We start from the raw sequence: 18,483 nt of genomic DNA, 5'->3' as shown, positions 1-18,483 counted from the left end.
CAAATATTTATTATAAGTTCATAATAATAATACTAATTTTAAATACAAGCTATATTAAAATAAGGTAAGCATAACTTACTTACAAGGGGGTTTTAGCTAGGAGTCGGGCTCTGCAGGGGCAGAACTTCGTCGCTGAATCTTTGTAAGAAAGATTCGTGCAGCGTTTCAGCGCTCACCTTACTATACTAAGCTACAGAAATAGAAGTCGAATCACGAGGGACCGAAATGCTCGGGGGATAAGGAGAGAAAGACTCTTGAATCAAGAGAATGGTGCAAGAAATTGAGAGCCCAAGGCTCTTATTTATACTAATTGAATTTTCAAAAACTACCCTCCATAATTACTTAATGACCTTTTAGTTATATAAACAACTAAACACTCCTCTATAATACTATTATAAATGGATTTAATGATATTTGTACTAAACTAATGTCGAAAGAACTCAACATTAGTCTTATAATGACCGCATCGTCGATACCTTTCTAATGATATATACATATGTATATATATGTGTACGTATACATGATTTATACTTTATTTTAATACGTAAATATGCTATTATAATTTGTAACTCGTTCATACGAACTTCGTTTTTGACGTTCTTTATATCCACGAGTAGGTGAAGACGTACTCTACAACTTTCGTTTAGACTCTGTCGGCTAATTTTGACTTTATTTTTAAAGTTATATTTTTAACAAGCCGGGACACGATTGGTCTGTTTAAAATCTCATAACTTCTTCATACGAAGTCAGATTTGGGCGTTCTTTTTATCGATGTTCTTAGTTTAACATATTCTACGACTTTCGTTTAGATCACTAAGGCTAAATCTCGCTCTATCGTAAATTCACTATTCACGCTTCCCGGTATCGTGCCGGTTCTGTCGTGAAACTTCGACGGGTCATAACTTCTTCGTTATAACTCGGATTTCGGCGTTCCTTATATGCACGGAAACCTTGAGACATATTCTACAACTTTATGTAAAGATATCGGGATTATCTCACACTTTAATTTTGACGCTCATTTTTATTCTTTATTAATTATACGTTTATAATTAAATAATAAACACATATAATTCACATAATGCTCAAATATTTCATCTTTATTACTTCAAAAAGAGTTACAAGAGTTGACCTAGACTATTACATTGACAAAAATGCTTAGCCCTGAAACCCGGGCGTTATAATTCTCTCCCCCTTAGGATGATTCCGTCCCGGAATCATGCATCAGCAAACAGATGTGGATAGCGACTCATCATGTCATCCTCTGTTTCCCAAGTGAGATTCGGCCCATTCGAATGTTTCCATCGGACTAGCACCAAGTCGACCATCTTGCGTCGTAACTTCTTAGTCTTACGGTCAACAATTGCCTCAGGCTCTTCGATCAACCTTTTATTTTCATCCATCCTTAACTCTGAGATTGGAATTATGTCGGGAACATCTCTCGTGAATTTCCTCAAATAACACACATGGAAGGTGTTATGAATACCATTGAGTTCTTCGGGCAATTCCAGCTTGTAAGGTTGGTTCCCTATCTTCTGAAGAACTTTGAACGGTCCAATAAACCTTGGACTCAACTTTCCTCGTTTCCCAAATCGTATAAGTCCCTTCCACGGTGAGACTTTAAGCAAAACGGAATCCCCAACTTTGAAAGTTATCGGTCGTCTTTTCTTGGCAACATAGCTCTTCTGACGATCCTGGGCTGCTAACATCCTTTCCCTAATCACCTTCAACTTCTCAGCAGTCTCATGGACTATCTCGGGGCCCATAAACTGCTTCTCTCCGGCTTCAAGCCAACAAGACGGCGTACGACACTTCTGCCCATACAAGGCTTGATAAGGAGCGATCTTGATGCTCGAGTGAAAACTATTGTTGTAGGAAAATTCTACCAGAGGTAAGTGCTCGTCCCAATTCCCTTGGAATTCGAGGGTACATGCTCTCAGCATATCTTCCAGCGTCTGAATCGTTCTTTCGCTCTGACCATCAGTTTGCGGATGATAAGCAGTACTCAAACACAACTTTGTACCTAACTCCTCTTGTAGACTCCTCCAAAACCTTGACGTGAAACGACTATCACGATCTGATACAATCGTAAGAAGGACACCGTGAAGTCTTACAATTTCCTTCACGTAAGCATTTATGAGCTTATCCATAGACCACTTCTCGTTGGCTGCTATGAAGTGTGCACTCTTGGTGAAACGATCCACGACTACCCAAATCATGTCGTGACCGTTCTTCGTCCTAGGCAGTTTAGTCACAAAATCCATGGTGATGTCTTCCCATTTACCCATGGGTACAGGTAAAGGTTCCAAACTCCCATACGGTTTCTGATGTTGTGCCTTAACCCTCGCACATGTTACGCACTCGGCCACATACTTCCCAACATCGAGCTTCATCGTCGGCCACCAGTAGTAGGGTTTTAGGTCCCTATACATTTTAGTGCTACCGGGATGAATCGAGTACATGGTCTTGTGTGCTTCTTCCATCAGAAGATCTCTTATTCCTCCCGTCTTAGGTATCCAAATTCGATCTTGGAATACCTTCAGTCCTCGACTGTTTGTACCAAACACTAACGTTCTTCCCAAGCGTTCTTCCTTTCGGTCATTTTTCTCTAAAGCTTCTTCCTGAGCTTTCCTGATACTTTCCACAATCGTCGAGACGACTTCAATTCTTAACGCTCTTGGCCTTTTCCTTTCCAGATTGACTTTCCGACTGAGAGCATCAGCAACAATATTTGCTTTACCTGGGTGGTAAAGTATCTCACAGTCGTAGTCCTTGAGAAGTTCTAGCCAGCGTCGTTGCCTCATGTTCAACTCCTTCTGATTAAAGAGATACTGGAGACTCTTATGATCAGTGAAGAGCTTGAACTTCGTGCCGTAGAGGTAATGCCTCCATATCTTTAAGGCAAAAACTACCGCTGCCAACTCCAGATCATGAGTGGGGTAGTTCTTTTCGTGCTCTTTCAATTGTCGAGATGCGTATGCTATCACCTTTTATCTTTGGGTCAGAACACAACCCAACCGACTCCAGAAGCGTCACTATAAACCGCGAAATCTTCGACTCCATCGGGTAGAGAAAGTATCGGTGCTTCACATAACTTCTTCTTTAGCTTCTCGAATTCCTCATCGTGTTTCTCACTCCACGTATACGTAGCTCCTTTATGAGTCAAAGCTGTTAATGGAGCAGCTATCGAAGAAAAGCCTTGGATAAATCGTCGATAATATCCGGCTAATCCTAGAAAGCTTCGAATCTCCGTGGGACTCTTTGGACGTTCCCACTTCATTACAGGCTCGATCTTTGCGGGGTCAACCATTATTCCCTCCTGGTTAACAACATGACCCAAGAATTGGACTTCCCGTATCCAAAAGTCGCATTTAGAGAACTTTGCAAAAAGCTTCTCCTTCTTCAACACTTCTAATACTTCCCGTAGATGCTTGTCATGCTCCTCTTGGCTTTTCGAGTAGATGAGAATGTCGTCGATGAACACTATCACGGATTTATCAAGGAATGTTTTACAAACCCTATTCATCAAATCCATGAATGCTGCGGGAGCATTGGTTAGCCCGAATGACATAACCAAGAACTCGTAGTGTCCATATCTCGTTCTGAATGCAGTCTTCTCAATATCCTGCTTTCTCACCTTTAGCTGATGATATCCTGACCTAAGATCGATCTTTGAGAAGTAGCTCAAACCTTGCAGCTGATCGAATAGGTCATCAATCCTCGGCAATGGATATTTGTTCTTCACCGTTGCCTTATTCAGCTCTCGGTAGTCTATACACATTCTCATACTTCCGTCCTTCTTCTTCACGAATAACACCGGAGCTCCCCAGGGTGATGAACTAGGTCGAATAAAACCGTTGTCCAACAGCTCCTGAAGTTGCGTCATGAGCTCCTTCATCTCCGTCTGTGCTAATCGGTAAGGTGCCTTTGCTATCGGTGTTGTTCCTGGTAACAAGTCTATACGAAACTCCACTTGCCTATCAGGTGGTAATCCGGGAAGATCTTCGGGAAAGACTTCCGGATAATCACACACAACCGGTATATTCTGCACCTCTTTCTTCTCCTTCTTGACATCGATTACGAATGCCAAGTATGATGCACATCCTTTGGAAAAACATTTCCTGGCTTTCATCAGGGAGATGATTCCAGAATTCGCTCTGCGTTTGTCCCCATACACCATAAATGTTTCTTTTCCGGGTGGGTTTACCTTTACTATCTTCTTTCGGCATTGAATCTCAGCATCGTTGGCGCTAAGCCAATCCATACCCAAAACGATGTCGAAACCGTTTAACTCTATGGGTAATAGCTCTTCGTGGAATTCGTTTCCGTTTAGGTCAATGACGATGTTCCTAATACGATTACTAACAGGTACGAATTTGCCACTGACAACTTCTACTATCAGGGCATTATCTAGTTTTTCTACAGGCAATGCTAATTTCCCACCAAAATTATGCGACACAAAGGAGTAGTTGGCTCCGGAATCAAATAGTATATTTGCAGGCAAACCATTTACAAAAAAGGTACCTGAAGCGACGTCTGCTGCCTCCTTTGCAGCCTCGAGCATCATCTGGAAGGCTCTCGCCTTCGGCTTCGGTGGTATGTTGGGTCTTCCTGTCTCCTTCTTCTTCGGGCAGTCCTTCAAAATGTGCCCTTCTTCATTGCACCCATAACAGGCTTTCTGGTTGAGGGTGCATTCATTGGCGTAGTGTCCAGGCTTTCCGCACTTGTAACAAGTGACCCCTCCGTCACACTTCCCAGAGTTCTTCTTCTTGCACTTGTCACACCACTTCGCTTCTGATCCTCCTCCCCTCGAACCAGACTTCGAGAATCTACTCTTCTTGTTGGACTTCGAGGATCCATTGAACTTCCGTTTCTCACCAACCTCAGCCCTCTCCAGACCTCTTTCCTTTTTTTGGGTCTCCACGTTCTTAGCTGCTCGAACAACTGATTTCAGAGTGGTTGCCATCTTGACTGTTGGGCCAAAGTCAGCCGGCAGTCCGTTTGCGAATTTCTCAATTTTGGAAAGTTCGGTTGGCACTAGGTATGGAAACAACTTCATATTTTCCGTAAATGCAGCAGCATAGTCATCGATGCTCATTCTCCCCTTCTTCAAATTTTGGAACTCATTGTTCAGATCAATCAGGTCTATCTCTGAACAGTACTGCGCCTTCAGTTGTTCCAAGAACTCATCCCATGACATTTTCAGAGCTTCTCCCCGTGGCATTGTATCTGCCAATAGCTTCCACCAGCTCAAGACTCCAGTTTTCAATTGTCTCACAGCGAAGATAGTCTTCTGCTTCTCGCTGCAGTCGCAGCTCTCAAACACCATCTCCATCTCGGAGATCCAGTCCATAATCTCAATAGGCTTTGGGCTTCCTGAGAGACTTGGTGGTTTCGCACCCAAGAAATTTTTGTACATCCGCCCATCCTTGTTGTTTCTCCCTTCTGGGCCATCCTTTTGCTCACCTTGAGTCCCTACTTGACTCACTTGGCGGCTATAGTTCCCTTCCTCAGATGGCTCGGGAACTGGCTCCGTCGGTTCAACATGTATGGTAGCTTCGTCCTTATTTTCGTGGAGCATCCGTCTCATTTCTTCCCTTTGTTCAGCTAGCATAGCTTGAATCATGGCTTGAACTCCAGCCATGGTGACTGGCTCCGGTGCAACTTCTTCAACAACAGGTATTTGCTGAACCACTGGGGGTTGGTTCCTACCTCCATTTGCGTTCACGTTTCCGCTACGGGTCCTTGCCATCTTGATCTATACACCGAATAAGGTGAATTTAGATCTTTATTTAGGATAGACGTTTTAAATCGTCCTTATCACTCCGAAACATTTACATGCTAGTTCTAATATCGTAGTCATACGTTTAGAATCCTAAACACATAAGGTTTCCAGATCCGGTCGGTAACAGACCATAGATCCGAACAATTAACAGCATATTATGCACAAAGCATTTAGCACATAAAAGCATTTTAGGCACAATTCCTAAAATAAGCTAGTGCTCACACCTCACAATCATCGCTTAACATTCTAAGTTTAAGTCTAGAAATCCTACAAATTCCTAGTTCGCTTAAACTAATGCTCTGATACCAACTGTGACATCCCCAAAATCACGGCCAGAAAAGACCGGTTTGTTTATGCTTTGTTTAAATATCAGAGTTACATTTTAAATGAAAGTGTTGCGGAATTTGTCCCAAAACAAAAATATGATAAAGATTTATCAAAAGCATTTCCATAGAAATGTATTTCATTAAAAGACTCGGGATGTCATGTTCGTATAGATCAAAAGCATAAACAGTACAATATAAGCCTTACTATATTATTTCATATCTACAGGCCTATATCCGTAATCCCTCGTCCAAAACATCACACCTATGCTCATGCGCCACTACCTGTAATACATAAAACTGAGTGGGTCAGGCTTGGGAGCCTGGTGAGCACATAGGGTTTTCAACCCACAATAAATAAGTTTATTAATTTCATCGATCAACAATAACCCGATTACCCGTTCCCGTTATCCTCACTTTACGTCCTTAAACACCTATCATAAGGGACCTAGCCTAAGGATCATCATCGGGACGGACACTACTGCTAAGGGGATTCCTCCGCAATAAATGTCCTAAAGGCAACCATGTGGGGGATGGAGTACACCGGTAAACATATCGTTCACAAACACCTACAGGTTGCGAGCCTGCTAGTGTTCCACTGGACTGTCTAGAAGAGTCCGTGGTCGTCATCCATACTCCGCTAGATGACAGAATCAACAACATCAACATCGAGGTCTCTCATCATTTTATCACACATCACCTATTGCATCTACCCATGTTTTACCCCAACATTTTCGTAGATATAAAATACATATACAGTTTAAATCATTGAAAACATGTATAACAACGTTCATCTAGCATAGATAGCAAGTATTCAGATAATATGCACACATAGCACGTAATTTATATAAAATACTTCATATCTATGTGTAAGTTGAAAGTAACTATGCACTCACTTGTTAAGGTGATGATTCCAAAATCGGGCAGCGCTTGCTTTTAACGATTCTATTTTCCTTTGACGAAACCTAGCATTATTATCGCTAAATTTTAGTCTAATATTTACCGTGACCAACTATTAGTCTTAGTATTATTATTATTATATAAGCGTTAAACAATATTTTCCAACCACTATGTACAGACAGGGTCAGACATAAAACACTGGAGGGCAGGACCATTTTGGCATATAGCACTTCTGAAATCCAACAACCCTATGCGGCCCTTTAAACCAGATTCCCTGTACCGCGAGTAGTTAAAAAAAAATATTATAACGACACTGATATAAGTTATAATAATAGCTCAAATATTTATTATAAGTTCATAATAATAATACTAATTTTAAATACAAGCTATATTAAAATAAGGTAAGCATAACTTACTTACAAGGGGGTTTTAGCTAGGAGTCGGGCTCTGCAGGGGCAGAACTTCGTCGCTGAATCTTTGTAAGAAAGATTCGTGCAGCGTTTCAGCGCTCACCTTACTATACTAAGCTACAGAAATAGAAGTCGAATCACGAGGGACCGAAATGCTCGGGGGATAAGGAGAGAAAGACTCTTGAATCAAGAGAATGGTGCAAGAAATATGAGAGCCCAAGGCTCTTATTTATACTAATTGAATTTTCAAAAACTACCCTCCATAATTACTTAATGACCTTTTAGTTATATAAACAACTAAACACTCCTCTATAATACTATTATAAATGGATTTAATGATATTTGTACTAAACTAATGTCGAAAGAACTCAACATTAGTCTTATAATGACCGCATCGTCGATACCTTTCTAATGATATATACATATGTATATATATGTGTACGTATACATGATTTATACTTTATTTTAATACGTAAATATGCTATTATAATTTGTAACTCGTTCATACGAACTCCGTTTTTGACGTTCTTTATATCCACGAGTAGGTGAAGACGTACTCTACAACTTTCGTTTAGACTCCGTCGGCTAATTTTGACTTTATTTTTAAAGTTATATTTTTAACAAGCCGGGACATGATTGGTCTGTTTAAAATCTCATAACTTCTTCATACGAAGTCAGATTTGGGCGTTCTTTTTATCGATGTTCTTAGTTTAACATATTCTACGACTTTCGTTTAGATCACTAAGGCTAAATCTCGCTCTATCGTAAATTCACTATTCACGCTTCCCGGTATCGTGTCGGTTCTGTCGTGAAACTTCGACGGGTCATAACTTCTTCGTTATAACTCGGATTTCGGCGTTCCTTATATGCACGGAAACCTTGAGACATATTCTACAACTTTATATAGAGATATCGGGATTATCTCACACTTTAATTTTGACGCTCATTTTTATTCTTTATTAATTATACATTTATAATTAACAAATAAACACATATAATTCACATAATACTCAAATATTTCATCTTTATTACTTCAAAAAGAGTTACAAGAGTTGACCTAGACTATTACATTGACAAAAATGCTTAGCCCTGAAACCCGGGCGTTACATAAACTATTCGAGCTTTTCCTCTTTTTATTTCAGAATGATTTCTTATTATAAAAGTTGTTGATCTATGTGGACTTTTCGATTTCCTAATTAATCCATGTTCTATCATTTCTAGTATTTATTTTTTAAATTCTTCTTTATCTAAAGAAATATATTCTACATTTGCTTTTCTTATTATAATATCAAGATTTTTTAATTTAAATTTACAAATATATTTAACTTTTGATTTTGTAATATCTTCTCCTATAAGTCTAATTTTTTCTAAATGTAAAATTATAGGATGATTCATACTTTTAGTTATATCCACTTTAAAGTATGTGATCAACCAAAATCCAATCACTCCAAATACAGGTAATAATGTTAATTTTCAATGATTTTTTAGCTACCTTTTGATCGTTTTAGAATCTGAATGAAACATCCCAAAAATATATACCAAAAATTTCGTTTTAAAATCATTAATAAAACCATAAATCATCCATAGTCATAAAGAAAATCCAGTATCATGTATCTGAAAAAAACATCGTGACAAGTACTATATCAAAATCATATGAGAAAAATATCAGAGTCTAAACATCCCAGGCTGGAACTGTGGTGTGTGACATGCAATCAACCCGAGTCCTTCCCCTTACTACCGGAAGTACCTGAAACCAAAATTGAAAATTATAAGCATAAAGCTTAGTGAGTCTCCCCAAACTACCACATATCATACAAATATCATGCAACTAGTACATATGGGCCCCGCCCACACTCTGCTGTCTCAGAGATTCGGGCCCCGCCCACACTCCGCTACTAACATGCATACAAGTATCACACAGACAACAAGTATATCTACCGAACAATCACATATCTATACTCGAATAATACTATGAGAACCGGGCCCCGCCCACACTAGACTGCTACGAGATCGGGCCCCATCCATACTTATCTACTAACATATCACATATACGGGTCGGCCTTGGTGCCTTAGACCCGTTCCTACTGAAAGGGAACTCACCTCGTATGACTGACTGCTGAAAACATGAGTGAGGAATCCCTGTCTGCTGCTCCGGCGACTCTCCGACTATAAATTCCATAATAACACTTAATCAAAAACTATTAACTCTTCATTCATAGGCATGGAGTAAAATGACCATTTTACCCCTATTTAAAGTCAACACTCCGGTCAAAGTCAACATTCTGGGTTGACCAACTCGCTGAGTTCTATTGAGCTGTTCAGTCGCGACTTGGCTCATCCACTCTTCGAGCCCTTTTACAGACTTGTCGAGTTCCCTTATGGACTCGTTGAGTCCTTCTTTCTGTTTGGCCTACTTAACAGATTAAGCCTCTATCTTCTAGATCCAAGGTTCTTAGTTTGTTTACCTACTCGAAAGGCCTTTCTAAGGGTAAAGTTTCGAACTTTACCCATCCATAACTCTTCTAAAAGGGTTTAGACAAAACCCTAATTCCTATAAGACATGGATCTTGTCCAAAAGGTCATAGAGTATCAAATCCACGCATATAAACCTAGATCTATGGTTTTAACATCTTTTGGACCCATAAAGTTTCGAGCTTTCCTTCCATGCATAGTCTTTTAGGGCTAAAAAGCCCATAAACCTGCTCATATGCTTGTATGGGGCTTCCATGGTCATAAAGTTTGCACCTTTGTGCCATGGAATCCTCCCTAGATCCTAGATCTGAAGTATGAGCCACTTGGGACGTCCCAACTCCAAGGACCAAAATTCTTGAACCAAAACTTTCATATGATGGAAACACATAGATCTAAGAGAAGAATGATCAAGTTGGAAACTTGATTACCATAAAATGTTGCAAATAGAGTGTAGTTCCTGGATCTACTCCTTCCCTCTTGAGTCTTCTCTCTTCTACTTCTTCCACAAGCTTCAAAAGGCACAGATAACACTCACAATGGCAAGAAATAGTTCAATATTACTTATGAATGATTAGGGTTTCGAAGTTAGGGTTTTGGAGGTGATCGAGGCTAGAATGGAGGCCAGATATGATGCTTAAATAGGGTGCAAATCTTAAAGATTAGGGTTTCATCTAGCCTATCCTACTCGTCGAGTAGCTCACTAAAACCCCCGTATACAAACTACCTTCTACTAGACAAGTCAGGGCTACCAACTCGTCGAGTCCTTCTTTCAAAATAAATATATAAATACTTAATTAAGCGCATACCAGGAAACCAGACGTTACACTAAACAAGTCAATATGCAGGTAACAAAACAGAAAAGAGCAAGAATTGGGTATGGATACTAATGGGCGTTGTCATTCCTTTGTTAATCATACGTTTTGGCATATTATGGTATATAAAGAAGAGAAAGAGTAAAAGGAAAGGTATTAATTTAGCAATGATAAAAATTCTAGCTCTTGTTTGTACGATATAGTTGTATATTTTGTTAAGTCATTGATTCTGCTTGTAGAATATGAGAGACAGAATAGAGATTGATATTTCCTGGAGTTAATAGTTTCTGAAAGCTTCAAGGATATAAATCAGCTTGAAAACAATGGTGGGAAAGGAAATGACTTGTTATTATTTAGCATTGCCTCTATCATGGCTATCGTTGATGATTTCTCAGTGAATTGAGAATAAGTGCAGACAAGGTGGTTTTGGACCTATTTACAAGACTATGTTACTTTAAACTAATTTTATGCACTTGTTATGTTTTTACATTTGAAACTCTAATCTGAAAAAAAGAGATATCATGAAATTATAAAAATAGGGAAGACTACGTGGTGGACGAGAAATTGCAATCAAAAGGCTTTCGAGAACATCGACGCAAGGGCTCGTGGAATTCAAGAATGAACTAGTACTCATTGCTAAACTCCATCATACAAATCTTGTTCGAGTTCTTAGGTGTTGCATTCACAGTGAAGAAAAGATGTTAATATATGAATATATGCCCAACAAAAGCTTAGATTTCTTCCTCTTTGATATGAAGTGTTTGTAACATAAATGTATATAATGGTTTTAATCGTTATATTCATAAATGAATCTTTTCTTTTGATGTCTAGCAGATGAAAACGGAAAGACAAAGTTGGATTGGCGTAAACGATTCGACATAATTGAAGGAATTGTTCAAGGGTTGTTATACATGCATAAGTACTCACGAAAGAGAGTTATTCATTGAGATCTAAAAGCTAGCAACATTCTTTTTGATGAGAGTATGAACACCAAGATTTCTGATTTTGGTATGGCAAGAATATTCAAGCAGAATGAGACCGCGGAAATTACTAACAGGGTGGTAGGAACATAGTAAGTTGTCTTAGTTACAAACTTAGAATATCAAAATTAAAATTAAGTTATGTGTTTCGAAGGTTAATTTATTGAAATGCCATATCGATCATGTTGTATCAGTGTTTATATGTCTCCTGAGTATGCAATGGAAGGGACTTTCTCTATCAAGTCTGATATCTTCCGCTTTGGAGTCTTGATCTTGGAAATCGTCAGTGGAAGAAGAAATAGCAGTTTCGGTCATCTTGGCCGTACTTTCAATCATATTGGATATGTAAGAATAGCAAAATTCACCATTTAACATCTTATACATAATATACTTACTGGTAAAGAGTAAAAAAAATATATTGATAATATTCTCTTAATGATATAGACATGGGAGTTATGGCAACAAGGGGATACATTGGAATTGAAGGATCCTACATTGGGAAATACTTTTGTTGTACAACAATTCTTGAGGGTTGTTCATGTTGCCCTTCTATGTGTACAAGAGAGTGCAGTCGATAGCCCAACAACATCTGATATGATCTCCATGCTTCTTAATGATGCCATACCTTTAGCCACTCCAAACAGGCCAACATTCAGAGCATGCGGCAGCTGGCCTCTGCCGACAGATCGTGACGGTGGTGGATGATTGTCATATGATGGGAGTGTTCCATTGACACTTAAAACCTAGAGCTTTTTGTTCTTGAGTACCGATGAAGACTCACTATTGAAAGCTACCGACTTTGGTCTCTCAGTGTTTTTCAAATTAGGGCTTCTAAGCCCAGCAAGGTTTCCTCTTCTCCTTGAATTTACTTTTCTGTTCAGTTTTGCAATATCACTTGTTTTATCTAGCTTTCTGTTTCTGGATAAGCTTAGTACCAATTGTAATTGGGATCAATGTAGACCTTACTCTTCCATGGGTGAATGAGTCGAGATCAACAATATGGTTGAAGTTTTTGTTGATTATGTTTTTTCTATTGGGTTGATATACAATACATTTGTCATCTTTAAGATTAATTTCATTAGCCACACATAGTGATATACTATTTTGTCTCAATTAGTCCGCTTTTATTAACCCTAAATTTGTCACAAGTGTAAATAAATCGTTACTCTTAAATTAGAAAGCTAACTTGTTTTCATGTCTGTATTTTAGCATTTACATATTTCACCTTTTTGGGTTCAACTTTTTATCCTTACATATTTCACTTTTAACACTTACATATTTCACTGTTTTGGGTTCAACTTTTTATCTTTACAATTTGTTTCCTCCTGTTTTAGAATACATGCTGATCAAGGTTTGAATTTTATGGGAGTTCTTATGTTAGTTTGTTATTCATTTTCATTTAGGTGAATGTTTTCTTCTTTCTTCTTTTTTTTTTTGAGCAAGTAGTTGAATTTTCTACCAGTCTCTCTATAGAAGAAGACTATCACTATACATACTTCCAGGGCATTAGACTATGCATGTGTGTCTTCTATTGCACAGGAACTGGAATAAATTGTTTTACTTAGAAGTCTATCAAGAAATACCCATATGCCCTTAAATGTTGGTATTTCATTGTTCAGGTACCTATAAGCATAACTTGTTGGGTTAAAAAAGAAAACTTAGAAACCTAATTTATTTCTATTTGTTGATGCACAGGGAAACTCAGTGGCTTCAATGGGTTCATTTAAACGATTGAAACAAGTAAGGAGGATGGTGGAAGAATGCATGTTAAATAAAATGCATCCCTTGTACAACATCAAAGTGAGTCGTGCATTTATTTATTTATTTCTTTTTTGAGAATTGTGTCCATATGCTTTTTTGTCTATTCAAAAATAAAATAAAAAAGGGTTTTTTCTTGTATTCAAATTTCTTTCAAAATGACTGTAATTTCTTTCCTTCTTTCATTCTCAGGTCTCCAATGGAGAGAGGTTGCCTTTAGGAGTTAAAGAATTGGGAACATGTGAGATTTGCTTCAATCCCTTCTAATTTCCTTAAATAATTCACAAATATTGAGTTTTTCTTTTTAACATGTAAAACAAATGTCCCTTTTTTGTTACTTGTCATGAACAGGGCTGTGATTTAGCTATCTGTGATGTATATAAATATAACTAGTCAACTTCTTCTATTGCAAGGTAATTTTGATCACTCTGAAAGAAAGTAACAAATTCATTTTTATATAGTTTTAGTGATTAATGTTCATGTGGTGGGGTGGCAGGATGAAATGTTTCTTTACAGGAAGAACTTTTCTAGAAAGATGAAGCCCAAAAGATCTTGAACAAGTTGGTGGTTTGCTGAATAAGAAGCTTAAAATTTTGAATGATGGAATGAATATTATGAAGGTTAGTAAGTTAGTTGCTTTTTTCTCTTTATTGACACAGAAAACAATGTGAATATTTCTGGTTCCAGTTCCATCTCTATTTTGCAACTTTATGTTTGTCTTAAAGTTTGTTAATTTTAGGTATCAGCTCGTTACTAGCACCTGTGAAAGATGACTACAATAATCGTGAAGCTGTATGAAGGAAAATCATGATGATTCTTGTTACAACTGCACTTGTTTTAATCTGTTAGTTACTATAAATTCAATACTCAGTTCCTATTAAACATGTAATGGTGCTCTTTTGTATGCTAGAAATCTTCCGGAATAATCTAGAAGCATCATCCACCTGTTTGTTCTCAACATACAAAGAAGCCACACCATTCTATAATCTTCCCCACCTGTCTCCGTTGCTAATTAATCTCTCTGATATCCCCTAATTTCACCCCAGTTTTCTCACTTCACCGTTTAGGGTTCTTGGTTTCTTCCCGATGATGAAGTGTTTCAGTATTTTCAGTTCCAGAACCAAAAGAAAAGGGGAATCTTCACCGGAGCTCCATGAGCAAAACCCATCAATGAAACCACCGACAAGATTAGTAAATTCATCTGGATCAATCACTTCACCAATATTGTACAATTTCGTAATAATAAGTAATAATATGATTCAACAGCATGTATGTACAAACACTATAAAACAGGGCCCACTTGTGCCAACTTTCTTGAAATTTTTTCTATTTTTTTATTTGAATTGATATTCAAAATCTTGTTTTGTTTTAAAAATAGATTGTTTCAGTAACCTTGGAGAATTTTATGGACACACCAAACACTGACCATGGATCATCATTATTGGATGTAAACAAGATGATCACAAATTTTGTTAACTTTCAAACGGATGTTCCCATGGGGTAAGTGGGGTTTTGTTATGTATATAGATATTAAATTATTATGACTCATTAAAAGATTTATATTAATAACAGTTTTTGTTTTCGAAAATTTTACAGGGATGCAAACAAAAACCCCTCTTATTGGTCGAGTGTTTGCTTTCATAATTAATATGGCCATTTTAGCAAAGGAGGCAACAACTGTTAGACGTGTACTTGAACCTCTTTTTCAAAATTTTTCTTTTTTACCAAGTTGTCCAGGTGTTTGGAAACTTCATATAAAACTGGTTGTTGCAAGTTGTCATGGGCTTTTTTTTAAATAAGCTGTTTCTTCTTGTTGGATGTCAATAGTGGCCTCACAGTTTTGAGGTAGACCGTTGACTTTTGGTAATATGATTTTGATTAGTTTGATGTTGGTTGAAAGATTTGTGGGAATTGAGGGTAGTCTTTTGAGGTTTTTTGGTGTGGAAACGAATGAGATTTTGATACCATGAGCAATGCGTGTCCACCTTGTATAAATGATAAAATAGAAAGATTAGTAAATTCATCTCGTGAGATGATGATAATTTACTTAAAAATATGAGAACAGTCGGAATCAACACATGGACAACTTGGTAATATGATTCATAAAAACGTCAGTAAAGTTAGTTGCTGCTGTTGAATCTAATACAATACATCCAATTGGAAAAGCTATTCGGGAAGCTGCTAAGGTTGCTAAATGTCCCAATGTAAAGGTACCTTATGAAAATTACTTTTTCGCCCTTACCGAAATAAAATCACTATTTTTTTTTTAAATGTGATTGATTTTTTTGTTAATGATATGCAGGCTGATGATGGAACATATATGGAGGAACCTGGTTCTGGTGCAGTAGCTTCAGTTGGGAAGAAGATACTTTCTGTTGGAACATTGGTATGGGTTAGGAGGTATAATGAGAAAAAAATGGAAATATTATGGTGTAAATAATAGGAAGAAATGATGAAATTAGCTTGCTATTTGTGATATGACAGGCATGGAGTTAATGAAAACCCATTTGTGGAAATGGAAGAGTTCAAAAACCAATCAGTGGTGTATGTAGGAATAGATGGTGTTCTTGCAGGTCTTATTTATGTTGAAGATCAAATAAGAGAAGATGTTGCACACGTTATTCAATCTTTGACCAGTCAAATCTTCAATGTATACTTACTTTCTGGTGATAAAAAAAAGTTCAGCTCAATATGTCGCATCAATAGTTGGAATCCCAAAACAACAGGTAATAAATATTAATAATAACAACACAACAATTCTTAATCAATTTAAACAAAAAAAGATTTCATGATGATATTATTTGTGTTTTTATGTCATTTTTCATATTCGAGGGTATATTATGTTTTTATGAATCATGACTTGGTATTTTAATAACATATGGAATCAGATGGGAAGGTTTTAGCAACAGCAGCAGCTCAATTAAACATCTTCAGCTGTTCAGATCGCAAAAAGATGCAGAAATTTATGGGCATCCTGAAAGTTTCTGTGTTGAACCGAAAACGAGACTAAATGACCATTTTACCGTTCTTCTATATATGACACAAGTGCAATACTGCAATTATATATCAATCATGGTATTAAGTTTTTAGATTTTGAATGTTTTAACATTTGAATGGATGATAAACATTATAAGATACAAATAAATAAAAGTGCTCTATTATATCTTGCATTTATCTTTATCTTGATATTAGGCCATATAAAACATCTAAATGGATGATAAGCGTTATAAAACCCGAAAGCCTTAACATATGAGTGGATGATTGGCCTTATAAAACTTTTGGGTTCTTTATGTTACTTGATTGATGAAGGCTACATTGAGATTAAAAGGTGAATGTTTAGGTGTATGAGTGTAGCTTACCTTTACTTGTTTCTATAGGTTGTAGAAGCACCTCATGGTGATCTTATGGCATGCATGAAGATGGCCAAGGTACTTAAATTTCATTGATTGAAACATAATTATTTTATAATTTTTTTGGTTAATTTTATATTGATGTCATGTTCAATTAACAAATTGTCAAAATTCCATCACAGGTTGTAGATTTGATTGTTTTGTGGCTTCTGGTAACTGTTCAAGTGAAAAAGATAGTTCCAATCATTACATGGATGAATTTGGCTCACAGTGTCTTTCTGTGTTTAGAGTTCTTGGTTAAAGCATGATAAATGTAGCTCTTAATATGCTTGAGTTAAAGCATGATAAATGTCACATTCATGTGGCTTAACTCTTAATTTGACATGGCTTCTATGTAGTTCATGATGCTTTTTAAGGAGCAAAGGCTTGTGATACCTCATTGGCGTACCCAACGACCTTACATCATGGCTCAAAAGGTAAACTCTTTGCTTTTATAGTCATAATAATGAGCAAATCCTTCACTTTTTATTTGAAACAATAAATTTTTCTATGCACATGGCCCATTTCTTGTAACTGGTATGCAATGTAATCTCTCTTGCTTAGTTGCTTCTTGCCCTTTGATAAGTGGTATCTTACCCTAGCCTCTGTTAACATTTTAAGGGAAGTAAAAAATCAGAAGCTATCTATATGCATATTGTTTTATCTTTTTCAAAGTAAATAAGATTGCTAGTTAGGTATTTCTTTTTGACAAATTGGATTTATGATTTGGAAATTATGTAGGATTTTCGTGTTGTTCTTGATCAAGAGTTAGGGTTGATACTGAAGCTAAGAGACATGATGATTGTTTGGATACATGAAGGGTTTTAGAGTTTCTCCAGACAACTTAATGACGAGTTACTCAAACATGAAGGTGTCCATTTATAATTAGGTTATATAGTTAGGGAAAACCTCTTAATAACAATGTACACTTTAATATCAATGTATTACATTTTTTTGACATGATGTTATTGGATGAAATTGATTGTTTTGGGATATATGTGTTTCTATAATTTTTTATTACGCATAAAAGAGTATCGTAAAGGCACGTAGTATACGCATATCGTAAATGGTTGCTAAAGTTTATGACACGAAAATTCGAATTTAATTTGAAAATTAGTAAATCTATAAATAATTTTTTTAAAAAAATAATAAAAATTACGATACGCAAAAATGTGTGTCATCTTCATTTATGACATGGCCTTTCTTGACAACGGCTTTAATGATACGCATTGCGTGTCATAAATGCGCATCATAAACACGCATCGTCTCTCTTTATGACAGGGCCTTCCTTGACGCGCATTTGCGCATCGTCCGAGCGTTTTACGACGTGCAATGAGCGTCGTAAAAGGTTGTTTTTCTACTAGTGTTAGTATATCATTCTTTGTGAAATGTTGTCAAAGCTGTAATTTACATATGATAATTTAGTTTTGTTGGATGTAAAAATCCATTTTTGATACTTGCTACAATGGTATATACATGTATAATTGCTTGTTCAGAATATGAAGTACAATTGTACAATATAAAGCTTCTAATTTCATATTCATTGTTAGCTTGAGTTGTAAGCCTATTGATAGAATATAGAGTACTTATGCATTATCAACATGATTTAAACACTTGTTAAACATGACTTGAGCCGGCTGATTAATAGCTAGTTGAT

The 18,483-nt window shown here is 36.9% G+C and overlaps 1 long non-coding RNA gene and 1 pseudogene across 1 annotated transcript; both read left to right on the top strand.

Annotated features, from left to right (window-relative positions):
- The first annotated feature begins 10,423 nt into the window (after positions 1 to 10,423).
- LOC111880440 (G-type lectin S-receptor-like serine/threonine-protein kinase B120) lies at positions 10,424 to 12,797 on the top strand (annotated as a pseudogene).
- Positions 12,798 to 13,056: 259 nt separating this feature from the next.
- Positions 13,057 to 16,964, top strand: LOC111880473 (uncharacterized). The gene is made up of 9 exons (XR_006183951.2): positions 13,057 to 13,298; positions 13,375 to 13,479; positions 13,630 to 13,678; positions 13,789 to 13,850; positions 13,934 to 14,057; positions 14,177 to 14,937; positions 15,034 to 15,647; positions 15,740 to 15,837; positions 15,922 to 16,964. It is a non-coding gene; the product is annotated as an uncharacterized LOC111880473 (long non-coding RNA).
- The last annotated feature ends 1,519 nt before the right edge of the window (positions 16,965 to 18,483 follow it).

This window comes from Lactuca sativa, chromosome 6 (genome assembly GCF_002870075.4).
Source record: "Lactuca sativa cultivar Salinas chromosome 6, Lsat_Salinas_v11, whole genome shotgun sequence".
Lineage (NCBI taxonomy): Eukaryota > Viridiplantae > Streptophyta > Magnoliopsida > Asterales > Asteraceae > Lactuca > Lactuca sativa.
The sequence above is the reverse complement of the archived record's forward strand: the minus strand, read 5'-3'. Positions and strand labels throughout refer to the sequence as shown.